Here is a 16,681-nt window from a genome sequence, read left to right as displayed (position 1 = left end):
CTAAAGATTGGAATTCTTATTTAGGCTATGATTTAAATGCAAAAGTGTTCTAGTGCTGAGCCTCAAGGTCTTATAACCTTGAATTATGAAGACAGTGTTTTTGTAGTGGTGTTCTGTAACTAAAAACTGAACAGAATTAAAATTCGTTATTTAATATGTTAGGTTTTTTACTTGCCATCAGGAAAATGACATAATGTAATGCTCTGCTATGCTTAGTCGCTCAGTCGTGTCCAACTCTGTGCGACCCCATGGACTGTAGCCCACCAGGCTCCTCTGTCCATAGGGATTCTCCAGGCAAGAATACAGGAGTGGGTTGCATGCCCTCCTCCAGGGGATCTTCCCAACCCAGGGATCAAACCCAGGTCTTCCGCATTGCAGGTGGATTCTTTACCATCTGAGCCACCAGGGAAGCCCAATGTAACGCAGTAATATCTTACTTTAATTGTTGCAGGCTAATGAGGACAAGGGCTGACATATAACGTGTAAATGTGCACTCTTAACAAATGAAGGCTATCTGACATCACAGCCCAAAAGCAAGTCAAGTCCAATAAAAAGTATAATATTATTTTAAAAAAAACTGAATTAGAGTCAATCATTCTTAATTATGCAAATGAGTCATTTGAGTGTTTACTTCCTTCAATAATCTAATAGAAAGTTCTGGGCTAAAACTGGACAATTTTTTCTAACATTTGCAATATTGAACTTGAAGTCCAGATATTATTTCCTGTTCCCAGTTCCAGAATAGTTGCCTTATATACTCATTTAATGCAGATTTAAAAAACACTAACTCAACTACAAGGGAACAAGACAGTTTTATGAAGATGTGAACTGACATCTCATTAAATTGACCTTAGAGGAATGCTGTCTGGCACAGATTTCTGAAGCATTGAGTCAGATGATCCTGACCAAGTAAACAAAGCACTGAAATTATTAATATCATTTTGTATTTTTGATATGACAAGGCTTGCATGAACAAGCACTCTGCATGTGTTAATATCAGTGAAACTAAATTACACAGGCAAATTAAATAGAGAACCTACACTGGGACATATTTTTCTACTTTTCTCCAGTGTTGGTGATTGTAGTTCAGCAAAGCAACATCATTCATCAGAGTCATGTCATTAATGTGAACTGTTTTGAGTTTATGGTTATTTACATGTGTATTCTGATTTTATGTTTTATAAGTACTATAAAAATAAGGAACTTTAATTTATGTGTTTAAGTAATATTCTGATAAAAATAATTTGTCAACAAGTTGAGGAGGGGACTTTTTCTCTATTTGAAACAAGAACAAAAAACATGGAATGAACATCACTCAATTTTAAGAAATACTGTTCTACCAAATTTTCCTTCTCGAGTTAAATTAGGTTTGTTACCTGAAGTCAATAAAATCCTAATTAATACACTATCTCTAGAGTTGCGAGAAATAGACGCAAACCAAAAAGTAAACAACAAATGTGAGATATTTACTACACAAAGTAGATTAAGAAATGCTTTTTAGTTGGTCAGCTTAGAGAGGCAAATATTGTTCTTTATAGCATTGGACTTTACTTCCATCACCAGTCACATCCACAACTGGGCGTTGTTTTTGCTTTAGCTCCATCTCTTCATTCTTTCTGGAGTTATCTCTCCACTCTTCTCCAGTAGCATATTGGGCACCTACCAACCTGGGGAGTTCATCTTTCAGTGTCGTATCTTTTTGCCTTTCACACTGTTCATGGGGTTCTCAAGGTTCATACTGTTCATGGGGTTCTCAAGGCAAGAATACTGAAGTGGTTTGCCATTCCCTTCTCCAGTGAGCCACGTTTTATCAGAACTCTCCACCACGACCCATCCGTCTTGGGTGGCACTACACAGCATGGCTCATTGTTTCACTGAGTTAGACAAGGCTGTGGTCCATGTGAACAGTTTGCTTAGTTTTTTCTGTGATTGTGGTTTTCATTCTGTCTGCCCTCTGATGGATAAGGATAAGAGGCTTATGGAAACTTCCTGATGGGAGAGACCGACTGTGGGGGAAACTGGGTCTCGTTCTGATGGGTGGGGCCATTCTCAGTAGATGTTTAATCCAATTTCCTGTTGACGGGCAGGGATGTGTTCCCTGTTGTTTGACCTGAGACCAAACTATGGTGGAGGTGATGAAGGTTGTGGTGACCTCCTTCAAAGGCCCCACGCATGCACTGCTGCACTCAGTGCCGCCAACCCTGCAGCAGGCCACCGCAGACCGACGCCTCCACCAGAGACTCCTGGACACTTACAGGCACATTTGGGTCAGTCTCTTGTGGGGTCACTGCTCCTTTCTCCTGGGTCCTGGTGCGCACAAGGTTTTGTTTGTGCCTTCCAAAAGTCTGTTTCTCCAGTCCTGTGTAAGTTCTGTAATCAAATCCCACTTTCCGCCAAAGTCAAATTCTCTGGGGGTTCTCAATCCCTTTGCCAGATCCCCAGCTTGGGAAATCTGTTGTGAGTCCTAGAACTTTCTTAACAGTGTGAGAATTTCTTTGGTATAATTGTTCTGCAGCTTGTGGGTCATCTGCTCAGCAGCTCTATGGTGAGGTTAATGACGACCTCCTCCAAGAGGGCTTATATCACAGGCAGTGTCTCCAGGTCTTCTGCACTCAGAGCCGCTGCCCCTGTGGCAGGTTTCTGCTGACCTGTACCTCCACAGGAGACACTCAAACACAGTTCTGGCTCAGTCTCTGTGGGGTCTCTGGGACCTGGTGCACATAAGGTATTGTTTGAGTCCTCCGAACGTCTCTGGAGGGTATGAAGTTTGATTCTAAAAGTGATTTTGCCCCTCCTACCATCTTTCTGGGGTTTTTCCTTTGCCCTTTGACATGGGGTATCTTTTTTTCGTGGGATCCTACATTCTTCTGTCGATGGTTGTTCAGCAGAAAGTTGGAATTTTGGAGTTCTCACAGGAGAAGATGAGTGCACATCCTTTTACTCCACCATCTTAGTTTCTAGAACACCATTGCATAGGAACCTGTAATGTTAGGTCCATGAAACAAAGTAAATTGGATGTGGTCAAACAGGAGATGGCAAGAGTGAATATTGACATTTTAGGAAACAGTGAACTAAAATGGACTGGAATGGACGAATTTAACTCAGATAACCATTGTATCTACTACTGTGGGGTAGAATTCCTTAGAAGAAATGGAGTGGCCATCATAGCCAACACAAGAGTCCAAAATGCAGCACTTGGATGCAATCTCAAAAACGACAGAATGATCGCTGTTCAGTTTCAAGGCAAGCCATTCAATATCACAGTAAACCAAGTCTATGCCTTGACCAGTAATGCTGAAGAAGCCGAAGTTGAACGGTTCTATGAAGACCTACAAGACCTAGAACCAACACCCAAAAAAGATGTCCTTTTCATCATAGAGGACTGGAATGCAAAAGTAGGAAGTCAAGAGACACTGGGAGTAACGGGCAATTGACCTTGGAGTATAAAGTGAAGTAGGGTGAAAGCTTCCCTGGTGGCTCAGAGGTTAAAAGCGTCTGCCTCCAATGCGGGAGACCTGGGTTTGATCCCTGGGTCGGGAAGATCCCCTGGAGAAGGAAATGGTAACCCACTCCAGTATTCTTGCCTGGAGAATCCCATGGATGGAGAAGCCTGGTAGGCTACAGTCCACGGGGTCGCAAAGAGTCGGACACGACTGAGCGACGGAACAGAACGGAACGGAGGGTGAAAGCTAACAGAGTTTTGCCTAGAGAACGCACTGGTCATAGCAAACACCCTCTTCCAACAACACAAGAGAAAACTCTACACATGGTCATCACCAGATGGTTAATACCGAAATCAGAATGATATATTCTTTGTAGCCAAAGATGGAGATGCTCTATACAGTTAGCAAAAACAAGACTAGGAGCTGAACGTGGCTCAGATCATGAACTTCTTATTGCCAAATTCAGACTTAAATTGAAAAAAGTAGGGAAAACCACTAGACCATTCAGGTATGACCTAAATCAAATCCCTTACAATTATACAGTGGAAGTGACAAATAGATTCAAGGGATTTCATCTGATAGACAGTGCCTGGGGAATTATGGACAGAGGTTCATGACATTATACAGAAGGCAGTGATCAGACCATCCCCAAGAAAAAGAAATGCAAAAAGGCCAAATGGTTGTCTGAGGAAGCCTTACAAATAGCTATGAAAAGAAGAGAAGCAAAAAGCAAAGGAGAAAAGGAAAGATATACCTATTTGAATGCAGAGTTCCAAAGAATAGCAAGGAGAGATAAGAAAGCCTTCCTCACTGATCAGTGCAAAGAAATAGAGGAAAACAGCAGAATAGGAAAGACTAGAGATCTCTTCAAGAAAATTAGAGATACCAAGGGAACATTTCATATAAAGATGGGCTCAATAAAGGACAGAAATGGTATGGACCTAACAGAAGCAGAAGATATTAAGAAGAGGTGGCAAGAATACACAGAAGAACAGTGCAAAAAAGATATTCATGACCCAGATAACCACGATGGTGTGATCACTCACCTAGAGCCAGACATCCTGGAATGCCAAGTCAAGTGGGCTTTAGGAAGCATCACTACAAACAAAGCTAGTGGAGGTGATGGATTTCCAGTTGACCGATTTCAAATCCTAAAAGATGATGCTGTGAAAGTGATGTACTCAATATGCCAGCAAATTTGGAAAACTCAGCAGTGGCCACAGGACTGGAAAAGGTCAGTTTTCATTCCAATCTCAAAGAAAGGCAATGCCAAAGAATGTTCAAACTACCGCACAATTGCACTCATCTCACATGCTAGCAAAGTAATGCTCAAAATTCTCCAAGCCAGGTTTCAACAGTACGTGAACCATGAACTTCTGGATGTTCAAGCTGGATTTAGAAAAGGCAGAAGAACCAGAGATCAAATTGCCAACATCTGTTGGATCATCGAAAAAGTAAGAGAGTTCCAGAGAAATATCTACTTCTGCTTTATTGACTATACCAAAGCCTTTGACTGTGTGGATCACAACAAACTTTGGAAAATTCTTGAAGAGATGGAAATACCACACCATCTGACATGCCTCTTGAAAAATCTGTATGCAGGCAGGAAGCAACAGTTAGAACTGGACATGGAGCAATAGACTGGTTCCAAATCAGGAAAGGAGTACATCAAGGCTGTACATTGTCACCCTACTTATTTAACTTATACGCCGAGTACATCACGAGAAACACTGGGCTGGATGAAGCACAAGCTGGTTTCAAGACTGCCAGGAGAAATATAAATAACCTCAGATATGCAGATGACACCACCCTTATGGTAGAAAGTGAACAAGAACTAAAGAGCCTCTTGAGGAAAGTGAAAGAGGAGAGTGAAAAAGCTGGCTTTAAACTCAATAGTCAAAAAACGAATGTCTGGCATCTAGTCCCATCATTTCAAGGCAAATAGATGGGGAAACAATAGAAACAGTGACAGACTTTATTTCGGGGGCCTCCAAAATCACTGCAGATTGTGACTGCAGCCATGAAATTAAAAGACGTTTGCCCCTTGGAAGAAAAGCTGTGACAAATCTAGACAGCATATTAAAAAGCAGAGACATTACTTTGCCAACGAAGGTCTGTCTAGTCAAACCTATGGTTTTCTCAATAGTTATGTATAGATGTGAGAGTTGGACAGTGAAGAAAGCTGATCGCCGAAGAATTGATGTTTTTAAACTGTGGTGTTGGAGAAGACTTTTGAGAGTCCCTTGGACTGCAAGGAGATCCAACCAGTCTATCCTAAAGGAGATCAGTCCTGGGTGTTCATTGGAAGGACTGATATTGAAGCTGAAACTCCAATACTGTGGCCACCTGATGCGAAGAGCTGACTCATTTGAAAAGACCCTGATGCTGGGAAAGATTGAGGGCAGGAGGAGAAGGGGATGACATAGGGTGAGATGGTTGGATGGCATCACTGACTCGATGGACATGAGTATCAGCAAGCTCTAGGAGTTGTTGATAGACAGGGAGGCCTGGCATGCTGCAGTCCATGGGGTTGCAAAGGTTGGACATGACTGAGTGACTGAACTGAACTGAAGAGAGGCAAAATAAGATAATAAATATAGGAAGTTATAAATATTCCTAAGATAGCTACATTGCCCAAGACCTATATGGATAACTATACCGTCTTTAAATTAGACTTAAATTTTTAAAATAATGAAAATAAGCTTATTGTATAATCTTCAATAAATGGAAGAAGACATTTAAAAGAAAAAAAGAAACTCTCCCCTTCACCTTCCACTCAATCCTACTCCCTACTCCAAAAGACTGTTAACAGCTCAATGTCTAGCCTTCCAGGTTTTTTCCTACGTATTGACATATATGCACATGTGGACCCTGGCATCTATTCTATTTTCAGTTCAGTTCAGTTCAGTCACTCAGTCGTGTCCGACTCTTGCGACCCCATGAATCACAGCACGCCAGGCCTCCCTGTCCATCACCAACTCCCGGAGTTCACTCAAACTCATGTCCATCGAGTCGGTGGTGCCATCCAGCCATCTCATTCTCTGTCGTCCCCGTCTCCTCCCACCCACAATCCCTCCTAGCATCAGAGTCTTTTCCAGTGAGTCAACTCGTCGCATGAGGTGGCCAAAGTATTGGAGTTTCAGCTTTAGCATCAGTCCTTCCAATGAACACCCAGGATTGATCTCCTTTAGAATGGACTGGTTGGATCTCCTTGCAGTCCAAGGGACTCTCAAGAGTCTTCTCCAGCACCACAGTTCAAAAGCATCAATTCTTCGGCGATCAGCTTTCTTCACAGTCCAACTCTCACATCCATACATGACCACGGGAAAAACCATAGCCTTGACTAGACGGACCTTTGTGGGCAAAGTAATGTCTCTGCTTTTTAATATGCTATCTAGATTGATCATAACTTTCCTTCCAAGTAGTAAGCGTCTTTTAATTTCCTGGCTGCAATCAGCATCTGCAGTTTAGGTCCTTACATAAATGGGACCTGAATGTCTTCTGCATGGTTTTTGTTCTTTTTATACAATATGTCTTGGGTACATTGGATACATTTGTATTCATTAACAGGTCATTTCTTTTTTTAAACCTGCAGCCATTCTTCTGTGTCCTTTGGTGGACAAAAAAAGAGTCAAGACCTTCAAGCCCCAAATCAGCACACTGTTTTTTGGAATGTAAGTTTACAAACACAGCAAAAACAAACAAGAAGGTGTTAAAGAAATCCAAGGATTCCAAACAAATTCAAGCAAAGTTAGAGTTGCCTTCAGCACCTGAAAAATCTTTTTCTTAAAAAATAGAAAAAAAATTAGGGGTTGGGAGGGGGAATTTCTCCAAATGAGAAATATAGCTTATCAAGGTCTCAGAGGATCTGGGAATACCCTTGTTGACTGCATTGCACAGTAGGTTGAAAATCCCCACTGACTTTCATTTCCCTGAAAGATTTGTTCACAGGACAATATTCTGGTTTCTCCATGGAAATTTCACTTACATCAGGGGTTTTGAACCTCTTTCAGTCTGGTGATGTCTGTGGATACTTTTTCAGAATAATATTTATAATGTATAAAACAAAAGTTTTGACCAAAGAAACCATTTATACTAAAATGTAGCAATCAAAATATTAAAAGAATTAAATTTGTGATATAGCAGTTCATGTACCTCCCTATCAGCACATTAAATAACAAGGTCAAATGGGAATCTAATAACTCAGTTCAGTTTAGTTCAGTTCATTTGCTCAGTCGTGTCCGATTCTTTGCGACCGCATGAATCACAGCATTCCAGGCCTCCCTGTCCATCACCAACTCCCGGAGTTCACTCAAACTCATGTCCATTGAGTCAGTGATGCCATGCAGCCATCTCATCCTCTGTTGTCCCCTTCTCCTCCCACCCCCAATCCCTCCCAGCATCAGACTCTTTTCCAGTGAGTCAACTCGTCGCATGAGGTGGCCAAAGTATTGGAGTTTCTAATAACTACTATAATTTAAAATAGAGCATAAACAATACTTCAAGATGTTTGCAGTAAGTGTAATGGGATACAAAAATATCTGGATTTCTACTGGTGACAAAGTCACAGTACAGTTAATACCACTGTAGTTTGTTGCTAACATTTATAACTGATGGATGGGACCAAATCACTTCATGGCAAAAAGATGGGGGAAAAGTATAAACAGTGGCAGATTTTATTTTTTTGAGCTCCAAAATCACTGTGGGTGGTGACTGCAGCCACAAAATTAAAAGATGCTTCCTCCTTGGAAGAAAAGCTATGACAAACTTAGACAGCACATTAAAAAGCAGAGACATCATTTTGCCGATGGAGGTCACTGTAGTCAAAGCTATAATTTTTCCAGCAGTCAAAGATAAATATGAGAGTTGGACCGTAAAGAGGGCTAAGCACTGAAGAATTGATGCTTTTGAACTGCACTGCTAGAAAAGACTTTTGAGAGTCCCTTAGTCTGCAAGGAAACCAAACCAGTCTATCCTTAAGGAAATCAACCCTGAATATTCACTGGAAGGACTGATGCTGAAGCTCCAACACTTTGGCCACGTGATGCGAAGAGCCGACTCATTAGAAAAGACCCTGATGCTGGGAAAGATTGAAGGCAAGAGGAGAGGGGGACGACAGGATAAAATGGATGTGACTCAAGGGATGTGAGTTTGAGCAAACTTCGAGAGATAGTAAACGACAGGAAAGCCTGGCATGCTGCAGTCCATGGGGTCGCAAAGAGTCATTCGACTTAGTGACTGGACGACAACAACAACAACAACATAATTGATGTAAATGCTAACTTTCAGTTAGAGGATTGTTAAAATAATGGTATTTTTGCCCTATCTATATTACTTTTTTGGTATATTAATTTGACAGGCTCCATAACAAAATAACACATACTAGAGGACTTAAAACACAGAAGTTTATTTTTTCTCACAGTTCTGGAGGCTAGAAGCCTGGGACTTCTCTGGCAATCCAGTGGTAAAGATTCTGCACTTCCATGCAAGGGAGAACTAAGATCAAGCATTTCCAAGCAGTGCCTGGAGGGGAGGGTGGCGGAGAGGAACAAAAAACTGAAGGAGTAGCGGCTAGAAATCTAACATCAAGCTATCAACAGGATCAGTTCCTTCTGGAGGCTCTGAAGGAATATCTGTTCTGAGCCTCTCTCCTAGATTCTGGTGGGGTTGCTGGCAATCCCTTGCATTCCTTAGCTTGCAGCTGCACCACTCTAGACTCTGCCTTCATCACCACATGATGCTCTTTCTGTGCATCTCTGTGTTCAAATTTCCCTCTTCTTATAAGGACATCCACAAGGACAGCCATATAGGATTGAGAGCACACCCAGATCTAGTACCAAATCTTTACTAAGTCCGTCTGCAAAAATTCCATTTCCAAATAAGGTCACATTCAGAAGTTACAGGTGGAAATAAATTTTGGGGGGACACTATTCAACCCAGGATACCATCCAAGGTCACAGACTCCCTAGCTTAACTGGAATCAGTACTATGTCTGCAAGAGAGGAATAATGGAAAATGCTAATGATTATCATGTTGGAGAGTGAAATTATGGAATTTTTTGTTCTTATCTCTACTTTCAGAATGTTCTAAAAATATGATTATATTACTTTAAGAATAAAAAGTTAATAAAGAAATAATGATGGTATTGATTCTAAGCATTGGCAACTTTTTAGATAATAATTTCTCTTGAATTCAACTTTGGATAATTTCACCAGCATAAAGACAAAGGGATGTGGACAGGCAAGAAGAGTAAGACTCCTGATTTTATACATCTGTGAAGTTTCAGACTAACCTGAAAAATCTCTCTCAAAGAAAAAATAGAGTCATGTTTAATTCGTTTAATATAAGAGAAATGTTACTAAAGTCTCCTAGACTTAGGCATCCTTGGATAAAAACAAACTACAATTGCCATGTAACAGTGAGATTAAAAACACTAGTCAACATACTTTGTTAGAAAGAGGTAAAGAACCAAGCATTTATGGGCAATGAACTTTTGACAAGTGTGTCAAGTGCATTCAAAGGGGAAATAATAATCTTTTCAACAAATGGTGCTGCAATAACTGGATTTCCACAGGCAAAGGAATCAAGCTAGACCCCTAACTCACACCATATACAAAAATTAATCCTCAGTGGATCAATGACCTACATATAAGTGCTAAAACCATAAAACTATTAGAAGAAAACAGAGGTGAATCTTCATTCTCAGATATGACACCAAAACATGAGCAACAAAAGAAACAATAGTTAAATAGGATTTCAGAAAAGTGAAGAGACAACTTACAGAATAGGAGAAAATAATTGATATTTGCAAATCATAATAAGGGTTTAATATCAAGAATACATAAAGAACTCCTAAAACTCAATGACAAAGAGACAGCCCAATTTTAAAAATGGGCAAAGGATTTGAATAGACATTTCTCCAAAAGAGATACACAAATGGCCAATAAGAACATAAAAAGATGCTCAACATCATTAGTTGTTCAGTTGTTAGGGAAATGCAAATCAAAACCACCTGAGATACCACTCCACATTCCCAAGTATAGCTAAAATCAGAAAGATAGACAAGAATAAATGTCAGGGAGGATGCAGAGAAATTAGAACACTCATAACATTGCTAATGGGATTATAAAATGGTACCACCACTTATATTTTTCAGAGTTAAACATATGACCCCAAAATTTCACTCCTTGATTTCTATTTAAGAGAACTGAAAACATATCTACACAAAAACGTGTACATATTCATAGCAGGATTATTCACAACAGCTCCAAAGTGGAAACAAACCCAAATGTCTATCAACAGATAAAAACAAAATATGATATATCCTTACAATGCAACATTATTCAGCCATAAAAAAGAATGAAGGACTAATACATGACACAGCATAGACAAACCTTGAAAACATCATGCTCAGTGAACAAAACCAGACACAAAAAGCCACATATTGTATGACTTCACTTGTATGAAAAGTCCAGAACAGGCAAACTCATAGTGACCAAAACATAAGTGATTGCCAAGGGCTGGGGGAAGGGAGGAATGGAAAGTAACTGCTGTTGGGTATGGATAGGGATGGATAAGGTTTCTTTTTGGAGTGATGAAATGTTCTGGAATCAGATAGTGATGATGGCTGCACAACCATGTGAATACACTAAAAACTGCTGACATGTACACTTTAATAAAGGGGGAATCTTGTTATTTTAGTTATATATCAATAAAAAGTAGTTCATAAGAAATCACCACCTGGTTCGAAGAGCCAACTCATTGGAAAAGACCCTGATGTTGGGAAAGACTGAGGGCAGAAGGAGAAGAACAGGGAAGCCTGGCATGCTGCAGTCCATGGGGTCTCAAAGAATCAGACAAAAAGTCACAAAGAGTCGGGTTTAGTAATTGAACAACAACATAAGACATCAAAATGTTTGATAAATGTGTCCCCACTTAAAAACCTATTAAGTATCATGTTTTATAGAAACTAAATTTTCACTAAAAATATAATTTTTGCTGTTTGGTACATTTTTCTGCTTCATGAAAGAATGATATGAGCAAACATACTATGTTTGACATATTCCTTAGAGGAGAGGTCCTACATAGCAGAATAGGCTTATCCACATACATTTTTTGTATATTCTCACCACCCAAAAAACACACAGCAAAGACAGTGTGACAGCTGGACTGTCAGCAGAGTTGTTAACTTCACAGGGACAAAAAAACTGGATAAGCTGATCCTGAGAGGGTGATTAGCATGATGCAAGTTTTGGGGGAGGGCACATGGGAACAACACTATGGAAAGGAGTGGGAGAAAGCAGGATGGCAGGGGGAGAGGCAGGACTGGGATGCAGTCTTAAGGGAGGCTCCAGGGGCCCTACAGGCAACTCTGAAGCTAATGGCCCTTCAGCATTGTCCAGAGTTAGGAAGAGGTTAGGACTTTTAACTATCTGTCTTGGTTAATCTCTGGACACGGGATGCCCTTGGGAAGGAGTATTAGGTTGAGTATATAAAGTTGGTCTTATGTAGGAATGGGCTTCCCTGGTGGCTCAGATGGTAAAAAATCCGTCTGCAATGTGGGAGACCTGGGTTTGATCCCTGGGTTGGGAAAATCCCATGAAGAAAAAAACAGCTACCCACTCCAGTATTCTTACCTGGAGAATTTCATGGACAGAGGAGCCTGGCAGAATACAGTTCATGAGGTCGCAAAGAGTCAGACACACTTTGGGTCTTGACGACCCACATAACCATGATGGTGTTATCACTCACCTAGAGCCAGACATCTTGGAATGCCAAGTCAAGCGGGCCTTAGGTAGCATCACTACGCACAAAGCTAGTGGAGGTGATGGAATTCCAGTTGAGCTTTTTCAAATCCTAAAAGATGATGCTGTGAAAGTGCTGCACTCAATATGCCAGCAAGTTTGGAAAACTCAGCAGTGGCCACAGGACTAGAAAAGGTCAGTTTTCATTCCAATCCCAAAGAAAGGCAATGCCAAAGAATGCTCAAACTACCGCACAACTGCACTCATCTCACATGCTAGTAAAGTCATGCTCAAAATTCTCCAAGCCAGGCTTCAGCAATACATGAACTGTGAATTTCCAAATGTTCAAGCTGGTTTTAGAAGAGACAGAGGAACCAGAGATCAAATTGCCAACATCTGCTGGTTCATGGAAAAAGCAAGAGTTCCAGAAAAACATCTATTTCTGCTTCATTGACTATGCCAAAGCCTTTGACTGTGTGGATCACAATAAACTGTGGAAACTTCTGAAAGAGATAGGAATACCAGACCACCTGACCTGCCTCTTGAGAAACCTGTATGCAGGTCAGGAAGCAACAGTTAGAACTGGACATGGAACAACAGACTGGTTCCAAATAGGAAAAGGAGTATGTCAAGGCTGTATATTGTCACCCTGCTTATTTAACTTATATTCAGAGTACATCATGAGAAATTCTGGGCTGGAAGAAGCACAAGCTGGAATCAAGATTGCCAGTAGAAATATCAAAAACCTCAGATATGCAGATGACACCCCCCTTATGGCAGAAAGTGAAGAAGAACTAAAGAGCCTCTTGATGAAAGTGAAAGAGGAGAGTGAAAAGTTTGGCTTAAAGCTCAACATTCATAAAACTAAGATCATGGCATCCAGTCCCATCATTTTATGGGAAATAGATGGGGAAACAGTGGAAACAGTGGCTGGCTTTATTTTGGGAGGCTCCAAAGTCACTGCAGATGGTGATTGCAGCCGTGAAATTAAAAGATGCTTACTCCTTGGAAAGAAAGTTATGATGAACCTAGACAGCATATTAAAAAGCAGAGACATTACTTTGTCCACAAAGGTCCATCTAGTCAAGGCTGTGGTTTTTCCAGTAGTCATGTATGGATGTGAGAGTTGGACTACAAAGAAAGCTGAGCGCAAGTGAATTGATGCTTTTGAACTGTGGTGTTGGAGAAGACTCTTGAGAGTCCCTTGGACAGCAATGAGATCCAACCAGTCCATCCTAAAGGATATCAGTCATGGGTTTTCATTGGAAGGACTGATATTGAAGCTGAAATGCCAATACTGTGGCCACCTGATGCGAAGAGCTGACTCATTTGAAAAGAACCTGATGCTGGGAAAGATTGAGGGCAGGAGGAGAAGGGGATGACAGAGGATGAGATGGTTGGATGGCATCACCGACTCAATAGATGTGAGTTTGGGTAAACTCCAGGAGTTGATGATGGACAGGGAGGTCTGGCATGCTGCAGTTCATGGGCTCGCAAAGAGTCAGACAGGACAGAGCGACTGAACTGAACTGAATTCTTTGTTGCGAAAGGCTGTCCTGTTCAGCAGCAACCCTAGCCTCTACCATCACCCCACTGGTAACAAACTAAAATGTCCATAGAAATTGCCAAATATCCCCTAGAAGGCAAAATTGCACCCATTTGAGAAACACTGATCTATAGTAACAAGAGGAAAGGTAAAGTACTATCAGAGGATAAGCCAACCTCTCAATATATGAAATGAAAAGACAAAGTGAAATGCATTGCTTACTATAAGCAGTGTGGCACAAGCTCAGAAAAAATACCATACTGGTACTCTTATACTGGATTTTGAGCAAGTGGAGAGTTCAGGAATTGGTGACCTTTCAGAGGTCTAAGTGTGTTGACATTCTCCCTACAAGTGATAACTTGGGTGAGACAATTATTGATTGGTTGGCATTTGGTGGCAGTGTGTATTAAAGTGAGCCTGTGATTGGTTGATTTTCAGAATCAGTGGGTTGTCTTTGGGTTTGCAAAAGCTCCTTCACTAGGATGAGTTATCAATTGATTGAACTTAAAACTCGTTCTGATTTCTGGGTACTATCATGAGAATGAAAAAAAAAAAGTGAAAATGTTAGTCACTCAGTCCTATCTGACTTTTTTGCGACCCCATGCACTGTAGTCCGCCAGTCTCCTCCATCTTTGGAATTCTCCAGGTAAGAATACTGGAGTGGGTAGCCTTTCCTTCCTCCAGGGGCTCTTCTCTGACCAGGTCTCCTGCATTGCAGGCAGATTCTTTACCATCTGAGCCACCAGGGAAGCCTACTACCTTAGAAGATGGGAACTTAAAAAAAATTCTCAGTACTCAATATGCTAGTGGGTAGATGTGGAGTGGAAATTTGTGAAAGTTCTCTTCTGATTGCTTAAGTTTTTTAAGTGAAATAGGAAACAAGGACATTAGCAGACAGGGATGATGGATTCGAAGAGATGTGCAAGTCACCTATGAAGGCAGGAGAGGAGGTACGCTACGGAAATGTAGTATGATTACTGGGTAAAATTAAGGGCCCACTTGAGGTCGAAAATAAAGAGAGACAAATCAGCATGTCATTCATTGTTCTTTAATCATATTCAGCTAACAGGGTTCAAGAGCAGAGTGGTGGAACACTGAATTCTATTGTGACTGAGGTTTTGCCAAATGAGAACTACAAATCAAGAAAGGTTCAAAGAAATTGAGAATACATTCAAGAGAATGTATACTTTTTAGATTATACATTTTGCTTTTTCTTATGACATTGTCAAAAAATACCCAATAATAGAAAGAATAATAAACCCTCATCTATCACCCAAAGCCAACAATTAAAAGCATTTTGGAAAAAAAAACAAACATTTTGCTATCTTTTTTCATCTATTCTTACATTTTCTTTTCATCCAGAATTTTAAAGTGAATTCCAGATATCATTCTAGTTCATCCCTAAATACATCAAAATGTACCTAAGGACTTTTGAAAACCATAAATCACAATGCCAGTATCACATATAACAAAAGGAACAAGTTTTAATATTAACTAAATATCAGTCCACATTCAAATCATTAATGATTGACAATGAACTGAAGTCGGCTAAGGACAGAAGAAATAGGACAGGTGGTGGGAGTTAGGATCAGTGGAAAGACTTAGAGCCATAGGTGAAAGTCCTGGTGGGTGGAAACATTATTGGAGTTAGGAACCCACAGAAAGTGAGCTAGAAGGGTCGGAGTGGTTCCACTTTCAACTTTGCCTATTGCTCAGTCATATCAGTCTTTTTTTACCTCTTAAGAGTCTATGTATTTCTCTTTCCCACCATCTCATCTATTTTAACTCTGGCACTGATGCTCTCAGAAGAATCTGCAGACAGAATTAGGTCCTTTATACCCTTGGTATTTCTTTGAAACACTTTTAATTCCAAAAGTTCATGAAAACTTTTTTTTAATGTCTAACTCCACTAAGAACTATGCCTCCTTTATTCACTGCTGTCACTGCCAGCGTGAGGACAGCGTGAACACCCTCATTAAATATTTTTTGGACAAAGCAGGGAAGAAGTGTTCAATGATGGCAAATGCTAGAAACTTCTAAATCCACCCATAACACTGTTATATACCTCATGAGGAACGCTGGGCTGGAAGAAGCACAAGTTGGAATCAAGATTGCCAGGAGAAATATCAATAACCTCAGATATGCAGATGACACCACCCTTATGGCAGAAAGTGAAGAGGAACTCAAAGCCCTCTTGATGAAAGTTAAAGAGAGTTAAAAAGTTGGCTTGAAGCTCAACATTCAGAAAACTAAGATCATGGCATCTGGTCCCATCACTTCATGGGAAATAGATGGGGAAACAGTGGAAACAGTGTCAGACTTTATTTTTTTGGGACTCCAAAATCACTGCGGATGCTGATTGCAGCCATGAATTAAAAGACACTTACTCCTTGGAAGGAAAGTTATGACCAACCTAGACAGCATATTAAAAAGCAGAGACATTACTTTGCCAAGCAAGGTCCATGTAGTCAAGGCTATAGTTTTTCCCGTGGTCATGTATGGATGTGAGAGTTGGACTGTGAAGAAAGCTGATCACCGAAAAATTGATAAATTGATGCTTTTGAACTGTGGTGCTGGAGAAGACTCTTGAGAGTCCCTTGGACTGCAAGGAGATCCAACCAGTCCATTCTAAAGGAGATCAATCCTGGGTGTTCATTGGAAGGACTGATGCTAAAGCTGAAACTCCAATACTTTGGCCACCTCATCCGACGAGTTGACTCACTGGAAAAGAATGAGTTGACTCACTCTGATGCTGGGAGGGATTGGAGGCAGGAGGAGAAGGGGACGACAGAGAATGAGATGGCTGGATGGCATCACCGACTCAATGGACATGAGTTTGAGTGAACTCCGGGAGTTGGTGATGGACAGGGAGGCCTGGCGTGCTGTGTTTCATGGGGTCGCAAAGAGTCGGAGCGACTTAACTGAACTGAAGAAAGATTCGAAATTAT

The sequence above is a fragment of the Moschus berezovskii genome, chromosome 3, assembly GCF_049115385.1.
Source record: "Moschus berezovskii isolate FMDL1 chromosome 3, NW_MosBer_1.0, whole genome shotgun sequence".
NCBI lineage: Eukaryota > Metazoa > Chordata > Mammalia > Artiodactyla > Moschidae > Moschus > Moschus berezovskii.
The sequence above is the reverse complement of the archived record's forward strand: the minus strand, read 5'-3'. Positions refer to the sequence as shown.